General features: G+C 37.8%; 1 protein-coding gene across 1 annotated transcript in view; it reads right to left on the bottom strand.

Annotated features, from left to right (window-relative positions):
* The window catches only part of CLDN16 (claudin 16), a 74,245-nt gene extending 59,719 nt beyond the window's left edge, over positions 1–14,526 (bottom strand). Inside the window, exon 1 of the mRNA XM_025425350.3 lies at positions 14,212–14,526. The gene's annotated coding sequence lies outside the window, so the exon portion shown is untranslated. The remainder of the gene's footprint in view (positions 1–14,211) is intronic.
* Between the last annotated feature and the right edge of the window lie 4,121 nt (positions 14,527–18,647).

The raw sequence follows: 18,647 nt of genomic DNA, 5'->3' as shown, positions 1-18,647 counted from the left end.
ATTTGTGCATCAATAGACACTATCAGAGTAAAAAGGCAGACATCAGAATGGGAGAAAATATTTGTAAACCACATATCAGATAAGAGACTAATATCCAGACTTTATAAAGAACTCCTGCAAATAAAGAAAAATAAAACAAACATCCCAATTCAAAAATGGGCAAATGACTTGAATATACATTTCTCCAAAAAGATATGCAAATGGCTAACAAGCACATGAAAAGATGGTAGATGTCTTAATCATCATGGAAATGCAAATCAAAACTACAATGAGATACCACCTCATACTCATTAGATGGCTACCATTAAAACAATAGAAAACAAGTATTAGCAAGGATGTAGAAAAACTGAAGCCCTCACGTACTATTGGTGGGAATGAAAAATTATACAGCCCCCATGGAAAACGGTATGGTGTTTCTCAAAACAGCAGGATTACCCACTAAAAGTAGGATTACTATATGATACAGCAATTTCACTACTGGGTATATCCCCCCAAAAATTGAAAGTAGGGTCTCGAAGAATATTTGTTCACCCATGTTCATAGCAGCATTACTCACAATAGCTGAAACATGGAAACAGTCCCAATGCCCAACAAGGAATGAATGGATAAGCAAAATGTAGTTTATACATACAATGACATATTATTCAGCCTGAAGAAAGAAAAAAAATTGACACATGCTACAACATAAATGAAACTTGAGGACATTATGGTAAAGGTAGCAAGCGAGTCTCAAAAAGACAGATACTGAATGTGAGATAATCAAGTAAATGCATATTGGTCTTTGCTGTTCCTGATACAGGGCTCTGAAAACCATTGTAAATTCCTAAGTGATAAGAGCATTAAAAGTATCTCTTGTGCTAATATTCGTCTTTCATTCCATCCCTGACACAGGACTCTTAAGAGCCTTGTAAATTCTTAAGTGATAAGAGCATCTAGCAGCATCTTTTGTTTGAATGAGTTGACTCCAGGTGCTCCACTGGATGGCTCCTGAATGGCACTGATCATCACAAATGCAGCGCCATGATTGGAAGCTTGGAATTTTCGGCCCTATCCTCCATGCTCCAGAGACAAGAAGAGGGGCTGAAATTGGAATTAATAATTGATCAAGTCTACATGAGAAAGCCTCCATAAAATCTCAATAGTACAGGGTTCAGGGGGCTTCCAGGTGGCCAAAGACATCAACCATGTTCATCACCTCCATGTAATGAACACCACAGCAATGCTGACAGAAGCCCCAGCACGGGGGACCCTCCTAAACCTTACCCTCTGTGACACTTCATCTGGCTGTTCATCAGTAACCTTCATCATCACTTTTAATAAACTGATACATATGTTTCCCTTAGTTCTGTAAGGTGCTCTAGAAAATTAATTAAACCTAAGAAGGGGGTCACTGGAACCTCCAATCTTTCTGGTTGGTCAGAAGCACAGTTGATAAGCACAGGTATCTGAAGTATATGTTAAGGGGGGTGAGGTGATGAGTGCTCTGGGGCTGCACCCTTAACCTGTGAAATCTGATGCCATCTCTAGGTAGGTATTCTCAAAATGAGTTAAACTGTAGGACACCCCCCCATGGGGGTCACAGAGAATTGCTTGGTGGATGTGCAGGGACCCCCATCCCACCCTCACTGCCACATTGCAAATGGGTTTTAGAACCTTAGAACAACATGACTTCAGTTATGTGAGGTACTTAGAGTAATTAAAATCAGAGACAGAAAGTAGAACTCTGGGTGCTAGGGGCTGGGGGGAAAGGTGACACGGAGAGTTATTATTTAGTGGATATAGTTGCAGTTTTGCAAGATGAAAAGAGTCCTGGAAATGTACTATGGTGATGGTTGCACAATATTATGACTATATTTAATCCTACTGTCCTGTACACTTAAAAATGGTTACGATGGCAAATTGTATGTCACATGTATTTTACCACAATTAAAATATTTTTTGATGATAAAGAGCACTTGAACTAAAGTGTTGGCTGTGAGGAAAAAGAAGAGGCAATGAATGTGAACAAAATGTTTAGATACACAATTCAGGGAAGTTAATCATTATGGCTTAATGATTAAGTAGAGTCAAGGTTATCTTGGTTCTAATCCCAGCTCTGCTCTTGACTAGCTGCATAGTCTTGGAGAAGTTTCATGTCTTAGAAGTACATTTCCAGAATTCTGCCAAAATTTGACGTTGGGACATACCCCATGAAAGGGTATTCACTCCATATGAACATCTTCTGTAAAAACAGAAGCAATTTCTTTTTAAGTTAGAAAAAAAGGGGGAGGGTTATGTTTAGGTTGAATGTCTTTAAAGTAGATACATTAAAAATAACTTTGCATAAATCAGTAGGCATTTTTATAATATGAAACATTAATTTTATCTTTGAGAAAATAAGATCCAAGACTATGTATAATATAGCATAGAGAATCCGATCCTAGCTACACTAATAGCCTTCTATATTAATCCACAGAAGATAAATTCTCAATTTGGATGCAATATTGTATAACATGCTGCATGATTGAATGATAAAATATTTTCAACCTTAGTGATGAATATTATCTGCAATCATTAAAATTTAAAATTATATAAATGATTCATAGTTGTAATGATAATTATTGTTTTCTTTTGTAGCACTGAATATTTCAGCAAGACTTTGGTGTAAAGGAAAGCTATAACTATGTTCTTCAAATCAAAGAGCCATCTCCATACCACTTATAGAATATCATATCCCTACTGCTTTTAAATGCCAGCTCTGTAACAAAATAAATTATTTTATATGTGTAAGTATGAATAACATTGGGTTTTAGTGAGACTAGGAAAGGGTTATCTAATTATTTTGGATAAACACGCTTTTGGTTTACCACAGATAGGTAATTTACTACAGTGTTATTTGTGCATGGCAGTTAAAAATTTCCATCAAGATGTACATTAGTCTGAAAATGTACATATTCACAGACATGATGTAGCTAATGCTCCCTGTATACAAACATTTTGTTACAAATATAATCATCTAAATTTGAAAGTTAGTATACCTTCAAGATCACAGTATATTTACTTTAACAGTATTTTATCAACAATCAAAGGAGAGAAATTTAAAAAAGGAAGAAACACATTCAAGCTTGTTGTTTGCTAATTTCATAAACTGCCCTTATAATGATAGCCTAAAGATGTAATTATTAATTTTTTGCACTTGTTTGTTACAAGAACTTGTACAGAAAAATGATTTCAAATGCCCAGCGCACCAAGATGGTTTTTGCTATTATTTTCTGCAAAAATCATATTGATTTTCCCTTCGATTTCTTTAGGGTCAGTTTACAAACCTGAAGGTCTTCTTGTGAAAGATCCTAAAAGGTAAAAATTGAGGAACTCCAGATGTCCCTCAAATATATATATATAGTTTAGTGGGTATAGTTGCAGTTTTGCAAGATGAAAAGAGTCCTGGAAATATATATATACATTTACTATTTACATTTACTATATACTATTACTTGTCTCTGTTTCTCCCTATCTGTTGGCTTCATTTTTAATGGCAGAAACTCCATAAGGCCTGAGATTATATATATATATATATATATATATATATATATATATATATATACACATATGCAAAGGGAGAAGCAGGCTCCATGCAGGGAGCATTATATTATATTATATAATTATAAAAAATTGGAAGTCTAATGATGGACCTGGATATTGCTCCACTCATTTTTGTTTGTTTTCATAACTAAGCTACAGCAATGATTTATTATATTCCAATTTTCCCTTTATATGAGTGATTTCCTGGCATGGAAGATGTGCATGCCACTGGGATATTAATGAATGTGAACACTATTTTAAAATGGTCTCTATTGATTCTCACGGGATTGTAAGGAATTTTTTCTTTAGAAAAATTATAACAGGGCAGCCCGGGTGGCTCAGCGGTTGAGCGTCTGCCTTCGGTTCAGGGCATGATCCCGGAGTTCCGGGATCAAGCCCCACGTCGGGCTCCCTGCGTGGAGCCTGCTTCTCCCTCTCCCTGTGTCTCTGCCTGTCTCTCTCTCTGTTTCTCATAAATAAATAACATCTTTTTTAAAAATTATGACAGTACACATATTTACTATTAAATTCCTGGATAACGATATGTAAATCCCACAAATTACCCATTTTTCTAATATTCTGAGATCTGATGTGTTCCTTTAAATTATTATTTTTAAATTGTCCCAGAGAAAAGGTGTAGATTGCTATATAATTATTTCTTGGGACTCTCAGGACACCTGGATGGATCAGTGGTTGAGTGTCTGCCTTTGGCTCAGGCAATGATCCCAGGGTCCTGGGATCGAGTTCCACATCAGGCTCCCTGCATGGAGCCTGCTTCTCCCTCTGCCTATCTCTCTGCCTCTCTGTGTGTCTCTCATGAATAAATAAATAAAATATTTTTTAAAATATTTTTCAAGTAGTTTTCATTAGAAAATTTTCAAAAACTAATGAGTAAACAGAAGCACATAAGCACATTGCCCTTCTATCCCTAAATCAAAAGTTTAAAGCATTAGGACTTGATAGTTTCAACAAGTCAGTAAGTCTTTTAGTGTTTGACTTAAGTGGGGTAAAGAAAGATCACAGAAATCAATTTACTGGTAAAAATAAAAAATACAAAAACAACAAAATGAAAGGCATCAACAAGTCAAAAGCAAGTGAGTCTGAGTCTAGCCATGGCAATCCCTATTTATCATAGACATGTAATTACCTCTAAACATGTAATGACGATGTGAGAAAGTGAAGCCAGATTACTAGAGGTTTTTTGCATGGAAGAGTAAGGTTAACACAAAAGAGTTCTAAAAATAATTTCATAATGATTTATATATGTTTGAGATTCTTTTAGTTTCTTTTCTGCAGGGAAAAATAATAGTATACCTTCCCCCAACAAATACAAGACATTTGGAATAATGCTTATTTATTGAACAACTACGTGAACACCTTCTGTGAACCAGTCTACTTTGTTAAGTACCCCAGATGTGTTCAAGCAGAACTCTGCAAAATGTATGGAAATCCAATTATCCACTCCAAAGAGAAGATTTAATGAGCTGACATGAAAAAGTTTCAGAAGGGGCATGGATAGATCTAGTTTTGGGGACATCCAAATCCGGGGTAATAAATCCTTGAAAATTTCCCATCTCTTCTGTTTCTCCCTATTTATTGGCTTCATTCCTTAATGGCAGAAACTCCATAAGGCTTGACTTACCATTTCAAGTAATCTGAGGCTTATGTCCTCCACAATCTCAGTTAAAGAAGATAAAATAGCTCTCTACTGGCATCGTTTTTAAAAAGTAGAAAGGGCTCTTATTTCCCAATTTTGTTTGTTTTTGAAGATGTCATTGGTTTTATTAAGCATTTCATGAATTGGGCAGCATCCTATCTAACGAGTAGAAAAATGGGAAACTAAGAGCTGCGAAGCTCTTAGTTTCTCAGCTTTAGTCACATGCCAGCACAGACTATGGCCTCGGCATCAGGGTACAATGATTGGTCCACTTGTCTTGCCATCATGGGAATAAGAAGCCTTGATGGTCAACACAAAACACATGGAGAATCGTTTCCCAAAGAAAAAAATGTGTGTTATCATCAGAAGTGAAGATGTCCACCACAAGGGGGGAATGAGACAATGATAAAATGTAGCGGCCTTACAGCCTCACAACCAAGTACTAAATTCAATAAAAACGTACTATGATAATGTGATAAATGTGCTATACCAAAGGAACATGCAACGGCCTGTTGGAAAGAGATGTGACAAATTTCAGCCATACTAAAAATGGTAGTTGGCTGAAAAGGATTCCCAAAGAGGTCAGAACTGGTTCTTGATTAATAAGAGGGAACTTAGCAAGTGAAGGGAAACAGGGCATTCTTAGAGAAGCTGTTGAACTAGAGTTTTAGAAAATATGGAAAATAAAACTCTACATTTGGATATCAGGGAGTGTTCCATCATTGTTTGAATAAATGGGTCACAAAGATGGGAGGTGGATAGGGAGAGTGTTCCAAAAATAGGTTGAAATCACATTGTAGAGGTCCTTAAATGTCATGGTAATGATTTCAGATACTGCTAGATCTGCCAGACATCCTAGTTTTAGGTCAACTAGCCAGAAGTCAAACATGAGTAAGCAAAGTACCCTAAGATGAATAAATTGGGAGGCCCACAAGGCCAAGGGGGTGACAGTGGTACTGCCTCTCATTTATTTACATTGAGAATATAGCCACATATTGCCATTGGCATGTATCCATATCAATGAACAACTTTGTCTAGTTTTAGCTATCCTAATTCTCACAAAAGGCTTTATGCTGCTATTCTACTACTAGTTCTTGGTTTAACTAACAATGTACCACCAAGCAGATGGCTTAGAACAACACCTGTTTATTGCTTATTATCTCACAGTCTTCATGGGTCAGGAGTCTGTGTATGGGTTAGATGGATCTTTTGCTCTGGTGTCTACACCAGATGGCTACAATCAAAGTGGAGACTGGGGCTTCCCTCCTTTGGGAGCCTTACTGTTTTCTTCCAAACTCTTTCAAGTTGTTGGCAGGATTCAATTGCTTTTAGTTGTAGAACTCATGGCAGCTTCCATCTTCTTCAAGACCAGCAAGAGAAAATCTCTCTCAAGCTTCAGAGTGCTTCCTCTTTAAGAGCTGCTGCCTGGTTAAGTCGGGGCTATCCAGATAGTCCTCCTTTTGATTAACTCAAAATAATCAGATTTGGGACCTTAATGAGCAGCTTCAAAATCCATTTGCCATGTAAGAAAATAGAATTACGGGAATGAAGTCCAAATTATAGTTCCATCTATACTTAAGGGGAAGGATTTACACAAGGCATGTGTACCAGGGAATGGGAATTTTAGGAGCCATTTCAGAATTCTTGCCTATCCAGGCTTGTTAAACATATCCGCAAAGAAACTGGGGTAGGCTGAATAATGTGCTCCCTCTCTACCCCCAAGATACCTATGTCCCAATCTCTGAAACCTGTGACTGTTACCTTATATGGGGGTGGGAGGAATAAAGGACTTTGCGGCTGTGGTTAAGGATTTTTTTTTTCTTTCTTTCTTTTCTTTTCTTTTCTTTTCTTTTCTTTTCTTTTCTTTTCTTTTTTTTTTTTTTTGTGGTTAAGGATTTTGAGATAAGTAAATTATCTGGAATCATCAGGGTGGGCCCTAAATGCAATCACATGTATCGTAATAAAAGCGGGTTGGAGGAAAATTTGATACAGACAGAAGAGAAGGCAATGTCATCATAAAAGCAGAGAATTTGTGATCATGAACCAAGTATTGCCAGCAGCCAGCAGAAGCTAGAAGAGGCGAGGAAAGGACTGTCCTCCAGAGCATGCTTCCAGAGGGAGTTGCAGCCCTTGCCAACACCTTGATTTCAGCCCAGTGAAAATATTTTCAGACATCTGGCCTCCAGAATTGTGAGAAAATAAATTCCTATCCTTTTAAGCCACCAAGTTTCGGGTAGTTTGTTGCAGCAGCCATAGGAGACCAACACAGCAGGGCTGTCACCTTTAATATGAGAACTGGCTCTTTATCAGCAACTTTGTAAATTAAAATGCAAGCAGGTCTGGTAGAGTCAAACCAAAAAAAGTAAAAAAAAAAGACATATCAAGAGGACTACTTGATACTTCAAATATTGAATGGACTTTATTCTATGCACACATCTTGGCATGAATATTACAACAGACCCACTATGTTTAGCAAAACCTTTTAAACTAGCGTACATTTCATCTTGATCAGATTTTTTTTAAGGTTTATTTTTAGGTGTTTGTAATGTAAGTAGTATGACATCTTAGTGGTCCATGGATATTATAAATAAGTAATTGTACATATTTTTGAGGTACATATTTAATTTTTTAATTTTTATTTTATTTTATCTTTTTACTGTTAGGTGTTTGAAGGCCATATCCATAAAAGATGAGACATTCATGGAGGTCACAGGCTTGTCATGATAAATAGAAAAGTAACATGGCAGTACTGTGGAAAGTAGGGGTTGAAGATTAAAAGCAGGGAGACTTCCACTACGTGACCCAGTTACGGGTGTTATGAGTTAAGGATCAAGGTAACACATCTTATGTTTAATATCACTAATAACATAATAATAAGCAACTTATAGTATTGCCAAATATGGGGCAATCTGTGTGCCTTTGTATGATTCCTTGTGGTAATTCTTTGGGGTACCTGCTGTGTTGATTTCATTTTATAAAATCATTTACTCAACAAATATTATTGAGCATTTACTATGGGCTTAGTACTTTATTAAGGATTGAGGAGGAAATCTAGATGAAGTTGGGGTCAAGGACCCTTCTTAGGCCACATAACTTCTATATGCTGAGCCGGGACCACACTCAGGTCTGTCTGACAACTATTTTTGAAGGACAGAGAGAAGGGCAGAAGAAAGAGGAAAGCAGATCAGGAAATAACAGCATTACCATAACTTTAAAACCAATGATCTACCTATTGCCTGGAGGCAGTTGTTATGAGAAAAACAGCAAAGTCCTGATGAACTCTTAAAAGATGCTCACTGGAGGTCCCAAACTATTCTGAAAGCAATAGAGCATTTCAAGGTCTTTTAGATGTCCTGGAATTATAGCCTTCACTTATACCAATGAGCCACTAAAAGAAGAAAGAAAGAAAGAAAGAAAGAAAGAAAGAAAGAAAGAAAGAAAGAAAGAAAGAAAGAAAGAAAGAAAGAAAGGAAGGAGAAAGGAAGGAGAAAGAAAGAAAGAAAGAAGAAAGGAAGGAAGGAAGGAAGGAAGGAAGGAAGGAAGGAAGGAAGGAAGAAAGAAAGAAAGAAAGAAAGAAAGAAAGAAAGAAAGAAAGAAAGAGAAAGCAACCAAGCCATCACATTCAAATATAGCAGTTTTTTGTGCAACTTTTCTCAACCATAGCTAATTTGATTTCTAATTATATGATTAGAAGCTAACCTGATTAGCTCTTTCTGGGATAAGTAATTTAAACAGCACTTTGCTACATAAAATGGAATTTACGGTTGGATTAAACATTCCAAAATAGTGTCATAAATATTCCTAAAGCTGGGAATGACCTTGAATGTTCAACTTGTTCATCATTCTGCTTTCATCCTTCCACCTAGATTTGTAGGGCGGATCTGCATAAAGATTATCCCAATCCTGTACTCTATATATGAAATATTCCAACATAATTAAATGCAACATATTTATTGAGAATTAATGTACTAGGCACGATGTCTAAAAAAAGAAAAACTAAACTCCCTTGGTAATCCTTTCTTATTCTTTAAACATATTTAATTACGTTTGACATAGAAAGAAGTGATCCTGAACTCTTTTATTAAGTTTTATTAAGTTATTTTCTTTGAGGAAAAAAACCTCACTCCTTCAGTTGCCCTCCATTTTCAGTTTCAGACAAATAATGTTAAGTAAATCATGATCCCAAATTGTAATCACTGTCAAATGAAGATCATTAATTACCTGTGTGCTCTCAACCTAAGCAAAATACAGAATGTAGGTAATTATCGGGATAATTCAAGCCAAGAAAAATATTTTGCTGCATTTGCGAGACCTCTCCCTGACACGCTGATTTATATTTGGGAGAAGATAGCCCGGTTTAACCTGAGTGCTCTTGAATTTTTCCATAATCAAAGAGCATTGAATCTCCAGTGGCTCTGTAACACCAAAGCCAGGTTACTTCACCCTGGGATCGAATACCATCTTTCACTTTAGATGGCCATTAGATAAAATAGCCTGAGGCCTTGATGATTTTTTTGAACTTTTATATTTGTGTTAATTGTACATATAGCTTGTTTCCATTTTTCATTTATTTTATATCTATTTCTTCCTAGTAGTCCTCAGCCCAAGATGTGCTAATGTGTTTCATGTTTCTGACTCAAGAAATAATAACCACCCCTTAAGGAGTAATAATAATAATGACATGAATAATGAAAGGTTGCATTAGTTAATTCAACCTTTATAAAAGCCTATCAGTGTACAATTTTGTTTTAAACTTATTGGTTCCTTTAAACCTTATTATAATACTATGGAATAGGTTCTCTTTTACAAGTGAGGAGATTGAGACTCAGGGAGGCCAGAGCGTTATTCTGGGGTCTTTAAGAAGTGGCTGCCAAGACGCTATTAAATGTGCAAAATATTTACTAGAGAAAATGTTTGTGTGGAAGAAAATACTGAGGGAGATGAAGGAGGCAGACCATAATACAAGTTAGACTCAGAATGAAGGAGGTGATGAGGTGGGAGTAGGGGTTGGGTGAGTAGGGGTTGACTAGGGGTTCATCCTAGCTTGCCTGAAGTTTAAGGAAGTTTTGGCAAAATTGTTGAGAGCCCTTGAGCCAAAGTGATTGACAAAAGAGAAAGGGTTAGCCAAGTATGTTTGCCATTCTCAGTCATTGGCCTGAGCAGCCCATGGAAGGCATGGCTTCAACCCAAACATGAGAAAGGATTTCAATCCAGTAGCCAGAGCCATTAGTAAGCTATGCTCCCTGTAATTTCAGGAGGTGTGTTCTCATGGTGGCCACAGCTAAGTAAGCAGAGAAGCTGAAATTCAATCTGGTATATCTCTGACTCCAGACACCATCTCCTTTACTATTAGGCTTATTATATTTTTCATGACCATTGAATGGGTCTCTCAATTTTCTACTACTTTTTTCAACATTTAAAATTGGAATTAACAATTCTGGGTTGCTTTTAGAAATAGGCTTTGCCATTTTTCTTTTTTAACATTGAGTAAATTGTTTCCAATATCTTTAAGAAGGTAAGTAATTTAATAATGTAATCCAACATCTATAATTCAGTTTATTTGTCATCATAAATGATGATTCGTAAACACCAAGCACTGCCCTCATGTAGAAAAGCTTAATCATTTTACCCTAGACCTTGGGTTAATTTAGCAGGCTTCATACAGGGAATAAGATGAATCATTTCTCAAAAGTATGTTCCTTTCTAAACCAACTCTGCAGATATTTCTACTGGACTCTTAGGACTTCTATGAAATATTGTGGATGTTGGAGATGACTAACTGCTTTTTCCATGCCCTTCCCTGACTCACCGATCAGTACCTCATTATCCTATAGCTTGTCCAACCAGGTCACCACTTCAAATACTGGTGAATCAGTAGCTATTGCAGTGTATCAAACCATCCTACAACTGAACAGTTTTAACACCAAACCTTTGTTTTCTAACTACTATGCCTGTGAGTTGACAGGGCTGGACTCATTTGTATACCTGCAGCTTAGCCAGGGTCCTTTGCTCTGGGATGGGCTTGATGGGGCATCATAATAGAGCAGCTGTGCTCTATGTATTTCTTTTTCCTTCTTCCTGGGTCTAGCTGGGGCATGTCTTTCTCAGATGATGGCAGATATGGAAGAGTCTAAGAAGAGACACACATTCACATTCACACTCAGAACTGGCACACTCTTAGTTTACCTCATGCCACTGGCCAATGCTAGCCACACAGTCAAACAAACCCTATGAAATTCAAGGGTTGGGAATTCATACTATATTACTTTCATGCAAAAACCAGTAAAGTCACATAGCCAAGGATGTAAACTCAGGAAAAAAAAAAAGAAGAACTTTATACCATTGATGAAAAATACCACAAATGGGGGTCCTATCTTGTCTTTGTTCTACTATTATCTTTCATCTATCTGAAATTAATATGTTGAATATTTATAGATATAATTTTGTACAAGACACTTTTTGGCACTTTGTGGGCACTTTCAATTTAATAGGGGAAGTAGACATGAAGGTATATTATTTCCTATTTTATGGTCTGACTGCCTCTTCTTCATGAGACATATAATGGTAAGCCTTTCTTTGGCCTCAGTCTGCTTTCTCTCCCCTCTCTCTGTTAGTGTCCCCATTCTCATGGCTTTATGTTATTCCCAAAGATACACACATACACACACACACACACACACACACACGGGCACACATACACACACACAATTTTAAGAATTCCTACAGACCTTGATGTATTGGCCTCATCTCCATTATCCTCCCTCACTCCTTTGATACCCTATGCTTCGACCATGCTGACTTTCTTTCTGTTCCTCACAAACTACAAAAACATTTTTGCTTCTGGGTTTTTGTACACTTAGGCCCATGAAGTCAGCTCCTGTACATTACCTCCTCAGAGAAACCTACTTTTTTTAAAAGATTTTATTTATTCATTCATGAGACACAGAGAGAGAGAGAGAGAGAGGCAGAGACACAGGCAGAGGGAGAAGCAGGCTCCATGCAGGGAGCCCAACGTGGGACTCGATCCCGGGTCTCCAGGATCAGGCCCTGGGCTGAAGGTGGTGCTAAACCACTGAGCCACCAGTGCTGCCTGAGAAACCAACTTTAATCATTTAAATTGAAGAAAGTAAACTGTACCAATCATAAATCTTTGTATTACTTGTTTTTATTGTCTACACTTCACTGATTTCTATTTGAAATTGTCTTATTTACTTTTGCTGTTTATTGTCTGTCTCCCCCATTAAGAATGACATTTCCATGAGAGCAGGAACTTTGTCTTTTGTCCTAGCTGTGTCCTTGCTGTCTATAATGGTGACTACACTTGTTAGATACTCATAAATATTTGATAAGTGATGAAGGAATGATTCTATTTTTTGATGATCTAGCCCAAATCTTTCTCTTGGACTCTAGATAGTTATATCCATCTACAATCAGATGCCCCATGGGTACCACACTCAACATTGACAACCCTGAATCTATCCGTTTTTCTCTCCAAACCTACCCTTTGGCCGGTGCTCTCTCTGGTTTGTAAATGATAGAAATTCCATTCAGTTGCTCATGTCAGCAACTTGTAGTTTTTCTTTACTCCTTCCTCTTATTTATTCCTCACATCAAACCTTTAACATATATTATTCATTCTAATTTTAAAATAATTATCATGATGTGCCTGAGTGGCTCAGTTGGTTAAGCAACCAACTCTTGATTTTGGCTCAGGTCATGATCTCAGGGTCATGGGATCTAGTCCTAAATTAAGCTCTCCACCTCCTCCTCTCCCCCCCACCCACCAACCTGCTCAGGCTTTTTTTCTCACTCTCTCTCAAATAGTTAAATAAATCTAATAAATCCTAAAAATATTTATCAGAATGATCCACATTTCCAGTCTCACTACTATCACCCCCATCACTTTGCAATAGTTTCCTTACTGGGATCTCCTTGCCCACCCACCTTGGTCACATATTGACTTTGTGACCTTATACATGTTTCTTAACTTCACAGTGCCTCGGTTTCCTGGTGTCCCAAATTGGGTTAACCTTTCACAGTTGCTGTGGTAGCTTAGATAAAAATAAATTCATATGGATTCAGAATTGCAGAATGGGATCATTTGGAAATAGTTTTGGCAGATGTAATCAAGATCAGGTCACACTAGATTAGTGTGCATCTGATAACAAGGGAAATTTGTTTATTTATAAAATATTTATTTATTTGAGAGAGAGAGAGAGAGAGAGAGAGAAAGAGACAAAAAGTGAGGGGGGAGGCAAATGGGTGGGGGAGAAGCAAACTCCCCCACTGAGCCTGATGCCTGGCTCAAGACTCTATTCCTTGACCTTGAGACCACGACCTGAGCTGAAACCAAGAGTCAGAGGTTTAACAGACTGAGACACCCAGGTGTCCCAACAAAGAGTGAAATTTAGATGCAAAGGGACAGAGGGAAGAAGATGTGAGACACATAAGAGAGGGCCATGTGAAGATGAAGGCAGAGATTAGTGAATCTACAAGTGAAGGAATACCAAGGATTGTCAGCCACCACCGAAAGCTAGGAAGAAGCAAAGAAGGGTTCTCCCCTAGATTCTGTAAACAGAGCATGACTTTGTCAATATCCTGTTCTCAGACTTCTAGCCTCTGGAACTGTGAAAGAATAAATTTCTGTTATTCTAAACCATTCATTTTGTGACAATTCATTGCAGCAGCCCTAGGAAACTAATATGGTCATTTTGAGAATTAAGTTAGATAATTTACAGCTGTGCCTATAGTAAGCATGCAGTAAAAATTATTTTATTTATATATATATTTATATATTTTTATTTATTATTTTATTTATATTATTTTATTTATATTATCATTATGAATCTAGATTGAAACTCTTAAAAATGTAGATATAAGCAGGGACTGTCCCTACTTAAAACTTTGCAAAGGCTCTTTGTTGCTCACAGGATAGAGTTCAAAACTTTAAGGTCATTCAGAATGCCCTGAACAAAATCTAACCACGTACCTACCTCTATTTCCTTCTTGCTTCTATATTCTTTCTTCTCCAGCTATCCAGACTTTCTTTCAAATCCTTATTCTCTCTCGTCTCCAGGCATTCTAAGATGTTATTCCTTGTCTGGAGTATTCTTCGTTTCCCTTCCCAGGATCCTCTCCTTTGGGACTCTGTCTGAAGTTCTTTAAGGAAGGCTTCCCTGATGAGGAGACACTCCTCTGTCTTGCATCCCTGAGTACCCTCTACTTGTATCTTCTGCTACCTTCATCACACTTGTGAATGTTCATTTGTAGTCCTAGTTATACAGTAAGCTCTAAAAGGACTGACCACGATTGTCCTGCTCTTTGAGCTGAGCCAGTACCTGGCATATAGTCAGCACTATCTTAATAAATATGTATTACCTAAATAAATGAATGAGGTTATTTAAATACAGTGCCACAAATATAATAACAAACATAAAATCATGATCCATAAAGGATGAATAGATGGATCCACTATCAGAACTATTAGGGTGAACTAAGTGTCCTAGAACTTTACAGATAGGAAAGTTGCTAATGTGCATTTATTTCAGCCTCTTCCTATAGTTCACAAATGAGTAACCAGAAGCCCAGAGAGATAAAATATTTGCCCAAAGCTGAACAGCCACCATTGGCAAAACCAGAACCAGAATTCTTTTTCCCTTCCAAAGAGTTCTTCCAAGGCATTCTGCTGCTTTCATTAAAGAGAGACAGGAACAGGACATTTAAAAAATAAATGAAGGAGAGAGAACAGAACTGAGGGAATGGACTTGGGGAGAATGCTAGATTTGTTTTCAGAGGACAGGAATAGTGATGAGAGGAGAGTATGTTCAAAAGATTTGCCAAATAGGGTGATTAAAAAATGATAGGAAGTAACTGGAATTCCTTAAGTGCAGTGAGAGAATGTGTAACTAAGGGAGGAGAAATTAAATTCCTGCAGTGCAATGAGTATGTAATCTCAGGAAGAAGAGAAGAAGAGAAATTTCCTAAATTGAGATACACCACAGAAGGAACAGAGAATTTGCAAAGGACCTGTTTTCTAGTAGTATCCACCCTGGGTGCCTGCAGAGTGGGTAGGAGAACAAGAGACTGGAACTGACAGTGCGGTTTCACCTGGATAACAGCAGGTGTGTGTGCCTGGGCAAGGAGGGATGTCCTTAGATTCCTTTACCCACCAAATAAATCCACAAATTCCAGGGTCGACACTGGCATTGGGTTAACTTTTCCTCAGAACCTACAATTCTGCCTATTTTTCCTATATTCTTTTCTCAGCAAAAGCCAATCTTCCTCTTCCTATTTACTCTACTTACAGTTCTGGGTAAGTTGAATTATATCCAATCAGTCAACCAAACTGGAAAACTCACAGTAACCTAGATTCTCTGCTATATTCAATCAGCCACTAAGTTCCAATGACATTTCTAGCATAGACAATAAGGCTTTCATAGCTTAGTTAGCTATCCTACAACCCTCTCTTTAGACGTTTATCCTCATACCCACCATACCTTAGAGCCACCCTGTTTTCCGAAATCTTCAGGTATTTGTTTACATTTTCATATTTTTGCTTATTACTCATTTCTAGAGGAGCAAAAGATAACCTAGTCATTTAATTCTTTATTTTGCCAAAATAAATACTTGGGCTAAGATGAGATATTCATATGCAATTTCAACATATAATTTTAATATATTTTATATTTTCACATATACAGAATACATAATATGTAATAAAATATATGGTTTGTGTAATTATGAAGTCTACATACATAGCCTATATTCATTACTCCACTATACTTATATAAAAATTTAGAGTTAGCAATTATATACACATTAAACTCATCAAATGCCAATGACTGTTCAAATAATATTTAATAGCAAGTTCTTTGTAATTCTTTTAACACCAGTAGTGATGGTGATTAAGATAATTAAACAGCCTCTGGGAGATGAATGCTAAATATCCACGTACGGCTTTTGAGGTAATTTTAAGGAGTTACTCAGATTTGTTTGGGTAATGTAACAATTTCTTTGAAGATGTGTTTAGCTATAGAAATTAGGCAATTTTGTACTTTATAACCTTAGAACGATGGCTATCCCTTTTTATGCACTTTCACAGTCTCTTGCCTAGAACTCTAGTATAATACTCATTTTGTTTTGCCTTGTATAATAACTATCAGAACAGGCATGATATTCCATTAAGACCACAAGCTCCTAGAGGATAAGAGTAAATTTATCTGAAGAACACAGTTATTATTTACCGAATTCATAAGACAATATATGTGGTTTTAGTTCTCTCAGTGTTAGGACATTTTCATCTCTAAACCAATTTTACTGCCTTGCTGTCTCTCAAACATACCCCCAAAATGCTATCTCCATGAATACTGAAGTTTGAACACTTTCAATTACATTCTGGATTATTACAATAACCTATAAACTGCTTTTTTTTTTTCAATCTCTCCTCCATACTGCTGCCAGATGGACCTTTCCAACATAAACCTGATCAGATGACTCCCTGCTTGTCCCCATCTAATTTGTCAGGATTGCGACAAGAAATTAATGTCACAGAAATGGGGGAATTGAGAAGAATTAAATGAAGGGACTGTTTGCAAAGAGGTGAACAAGACTGAGGGAATGGGAAAGACCCCAGGACTATCAACAGGAAAAAAGCCACCAGCATGAGGCATATCCTACTGGAAAAGGGGAAAAAGCCTTTTATTAAACTCCAGCAAGAGGCTGCAGCTACGGGAAATGACAGCCAGAGGAAACTGTGGTCCTTAGTAGAGGGATGAGCCATCAGCACAGCCATCAAATCTGGTAGCCTAGAAGCAGAGGTAAGACACAGAGTCCGCGCAAGTGATTTATGAGGGAGTACTCAGTTGAAATCTGGGAGGGAGTAAGAAGAGGGAGAGAAGGCTAAAGGCAGAGCTTGTCAAAAATCCGATTTCAGGACGAGTTAGGCTCACTCTAATCCCACAGGAGGCTGTACGTAGAACAGATTGTAGCCAGAGGTGTTCCTGCCCAAAAGAGGAGGGCTGCATTGATGTGTGCATTAGTCAGACATTAGCTATTGGTTGACCCAAGGGGGAGGAGACCATTTAACTTCTCAGAAATCGCTGGGTGTGGCAGCTTCCTGGGGCAATTCCCCAGAGTAACAGGCCAGTTTGAGCAGTTCAGCTAAAACCTGCAGCCACTGGGGTGTGAGTGCACTGGCTCAGCAAAAGGGCATCGGGAGAGGTCCCATAGCTTTTGCTACAGCCCATCACTTGTACTTCTCAGATACATGTGCTTCTCACAATTAGCATTTCCCATCTCTTCTCAGCCTCTTCATAGTTTGGGTTGGTCTCAAGTTCTAGGGAAACTTGGAAGAGGAGCATTAGCAGGATGAATTACTGCCTCCTTTGCCGGTATTAGTTTCAAGTTTGTAAGTGATACTCATCATTTCCTTCTCCTCCCCTTCTAAATTCCTCTTATTCCCACCTAGAACGTCAGATGGCCTAAGGTACCTTGTTTGGTGAGATGACTCAGACTCTCACCCCTGAGCGTTGATACCCTGGCTACCATTCCTTTACCGTGATTGGTGCACTTTCCTTTATAATTAAAGTTCATCCTGGAAGTACCAAGAGATATCCTGTAGTTCACCTTAGCACCCAACATATTCCTCTTGTTAAGTAGCAGCAACCCTACCTCCTTAGGATAATCGGGTTAAGATACCCCAGTGTGTATTCAAATACCCCAGTGTATACAATTGTGTGAGTATACTAACTCCTTGTTTTGCTTGTTGGTCTATTTGAAGAGCTTGAAGTGATTAGATATCAACCATAACTAAGTTGAGTGGCACTTCTGGCATGTCTCTGAGTAGAAGAACCCCTTCTCTTAGAAAAAGAATCTCTAGATCTATAGGATCTAAAGTAGAAGAGACAGGAAATACAAATTCTTTCAGGTAAGCCCTGGAATGATGGCTAATTGGGGTCATGCCTTCCTCCATCTCTTCATTTCTGAACTCATGTATTCTATCTCTTTGGGACACAGTACCATGTAATGGCCTTGGTTTAGGACAAATGTAGTCCTTTCTGAGGACTAGTGGCCCTAATACAGGGTATCATCTCTAAGCTGGTCCTGAAAGCTATACCTTAAAATGGGCATCTCCATCCTCTGTCAAGTCAGCAGCCTCTAAATCATTGACTATATGGAAGTACCAGGAGGATTCTTTTGCCATGTTCCCACTACCACACCCCCTTTGCAATAAAGAGGATGTCTTGGTCTGAGGTGATATTATGTGGAATCCGATCCAGTAGACCACTCCGTGAGCTCTTGCGTGTGGTTCTGACTGGGATATTGCTGACAGATAAGGTAAATACATACTCAGACTAGGTGTCACTTTGTTCACAAGTTACTACCCTTGATGGGGTGAGAAGGGTCCAGTATTATAAGCTTGCCTTCAAGT

This window comes from Canis lupus, chromosome 34 (assembly GCF_003254725.2).
Source record: "Canis lupus dingo isolate Sandy chromosome 34, ASM325472v2, whole genome shotgun sequence".
In the NCBI taxonomy this organism is placed as follows: Eukaryota; Metazoa; Chordata; class Mammalia; order Carnivora; family Canidae; genus Canis; species Canis lupus.
This window is presented reverse-complemented; position numbering and strand designations above follow the sequence as displayed.